The following is a 3,128-nucleotide window of genomic DNA, read 5'->3' as shown; positions in this document are numbered from 1 at the left end:
ACTAAAAGCATATGCAATAATGGTGGTTGCCGAGGCCAACAAAATTAATAACCCTAAATGTTTTACACTAAAATAGTGTATAGTGGTAAAGGGATCGAATCCACGGAGATTGGTTCAATTTAATAACTATATGAAAAATCTATTTGTAAAAATACTTGGAAAATGACAATAAATTAAAAATGGGGGTTTTGGTGTTTTGAAATACTTGAAACAAACTAGAATTAAACTATGATTTAAATAGACAATTTCAACAAAAATAAGAGTTTGATGTAAAATCAATAAAGGAGAGATGGTTGACTTAAAGTTTCCTCACTTTGACTTTTAATGAACATATCATTAGAATCCAATGGTGCAATACTTGATTTAAATCTTTAAGTTGGCTATAGTAATCCAAGGAGCTTGAGATTATCTAGACTTTTCTTAGTTGTTGAAATGGTTAGAGAAGCTCATAACAATTTCCTTATTCAAAGTCACTAATTCCAATAAGCATGTAATTAGTGAAAGTCAACTAGTATTAAGAACCAAAAAGTCACCAAATCCAAGAGGAGTCAAAAGCTTCCACTACCATGTTGGAGAAAATGTTTTTATGATTGTGTGAAGTAAAACTAACACAATAATAACTTGTTGCTTGCTAATTTGAAGATCGTTTACTTAATCAAGAAATTAGCCAACTAATCACCACAAACACATTTAAACTCATGAATAAAAACATACAAGCAATGATAAGATGTTAAAACGCAAAACATTTTCATAAAGATTCAAACACAAATTCATGGGTTCTTCAAAGGATTTAACAAAAGTCAACCAAGATTTGTTTAGCCAAGCATGGCTAAACTCAAGAAAACAAAGTTAGTTAAGATTGTACCAAACATTTGACAAGAATCAAGAGAAGAAAAGATGAAGTTCTTCAAGGATTGTGGCCTTCAAATTGCTCCAAAACTCCAGAGAGAATGCCTCCAAATCGGATGTAAAAGATAAAGCTGAAGAGGCACACCAACCTTCCCAATATATAACTCTAGGTAAAATCCCAAAATTTCCCCTTTCAGGAATCCACGCGGGCCGCAGGCTTTCTTACGCGGGCCGCGTGACTTTGACGGGTTTTTGGGCTCCTTCATGTCTTGGGCCCCCACAGGTAGTCCATTGGCCCAATTCGAGCCCAATCAACTTCTAGTCCATTTTTATGCAATATTTCTTCATTTTAAGCTCAATTAGTCTCTCCAAATCACTCGAGGCTTCCACAAACTCCCGATCATCAATCCTCGCATCTCGCAAATTTAAAGTTTAACTCTTCCAACCCTTCAAATAATTGACAATCCCACTTCATGCATCACCTCCATAGCCATCAAGCCCAAAATCTTCGTTTTCCTCCAAGTCCAAATGCTTCCAAGAACCCACACATTCCCGCTCCACTAGTCTCCTTAAAATCTGCAATTAAGCTCACAAAACTCGAAAGTACCCGAAAGTGGTCATAAAATAACAAAAAGGAATATATGCATGGAAATCATCTAAATTGTGAATTAAATATGCTAAAATAAACTATAAAAAGAAGTAAATAAAATGAAGCTATCAAATCACCCCAAGCTTAAACCTTACTTGTCTTCAAGTAAGGCAAGATTAAAATGAACCCGGGATGAACTATCCTAAGGAAAATAAAAAGAATGGATAGAACCGCGGAACCTGATCACCGTTAGTCAACATGGTCAGAATTGATCTTGCTGTTATCTCATTACTTTTTCATACGATAACAAAGGGACCATAAACCACAGCTAGGACAACTCCTCTAGGTGAGTAAGGAGGGATGGACAGTCGCAGCCCCAATGGAACATGCATACAATGAAGAACATATGTAGTAGGGAGAAAGCAGCTGGATGAGCTCGTGTGGAGCTCTTCTTTAAGTGTACACTCTGATCCCACGTCTGCCGGTTTCTCTCATGTGTAATTGGGTTTAATCGATCGGGCACCGTTGTAGGAATCGGTTCACTTAGTGTTGGCCCAAACCTCCCATAGTATCCGCCTCGACAGTCTCCCTAACATCACCAATTTGCAAAAAACAACTCGATCTATATAAAATAAAACAAACCTATATAAATGAATATCAAATGCCGGGTGACCAAAATGTTGGAAAATTTGTTCAATTATTGAACCGGTCACCCTTCTCAGATAGTTGCAGCTGGAAATTTGCATGCCATTTTTTTTGTTATACATACTTGAAGGTAATGTATTAACAATCGAAATTTTTAACAAGAAAACCCTTTGACTCAAAATTTGGTTCCAAAAAGTGTGTAAGTGGAACCGAAAGGGTAGTAATATAATCTGAATGGTCTAAGTGTGAAAATGACCATGTGTGGAGCATAAAGATGTAATGTAAGCTCCTTTTCAAACTTGCAATTTTTCAAAAATACTGAAAATGTCCACATGCATCCTAAAAGACTCTCTAAAATCCTAAGAAAATCGCAAAAAGATATGGTGATGTAAAGAGACCAAATATGGATTCTACTAAGAGACAAGCACCAGTGCTTCATCTTAACGGTTCAAACATGATCAAGTGTGATCCTCTCGGCGGTAGTGATCGCAAGGCTAAGAACATCCATTGCAATAGTATATCCTATAGTTGTTAGTATTGCACGCATAATTCTTCATGAAAACTACCTGGCCATGATCACTTACCCCTTTAAGCTTCCAACATCTGATCCTAAGTATGAAGTTCCAAATTGCAGCTTGTGGTCCCGGTTCGATGGATGAGATAGCAAAAAGATCCTGGACCAATAATGATACAATAACTAAGAACATGTTCAATGGCATCCAAGGGGGTGAGAATAAACAGACAACAAAAATGCATGAATGCTAATGCCCTAAGCTAAATGTTATGCAAAAATATAAAAGGTGAAAAAGAAGAAAATAAAATCTTTTTGGAATTTTATATAAATAAAAAAAATGAATGAAAATTAGCTTAAAACTAAAATGTTATGCAACGTAGTTAAAAATGCATGAAAAAGTAAAAGAAAAGGGAAAAGCCCCACCCCAAGCTTAAGAACAAGCATTGTCCTCGATGCTTAAGGAAAGGGCGGAAATGACCTAAATCGGAGGGTCGGGCAGCGGGAAATGCCCTGTGGCGATAGTGGTAGTCC

Source organism: Lactuca sativa, chromosome 4 (genome assembly GCF_002870075.4).
Source record: "Lactuca sativa cultivar Salinas chromosome 4, Lsat_Salinas_v11, whole genome shotgun sequence".
Classification (NCBI taxonomy): domain Eukaryota; kingdom Viridiplantae; phylum Streptophyta; class Magnoliopsida; order Asterales; family Asteraceae; genus Lactuca; species Lactuca sativa.
Note: the sequence above shows the minus strand (reverse complement) of the source record.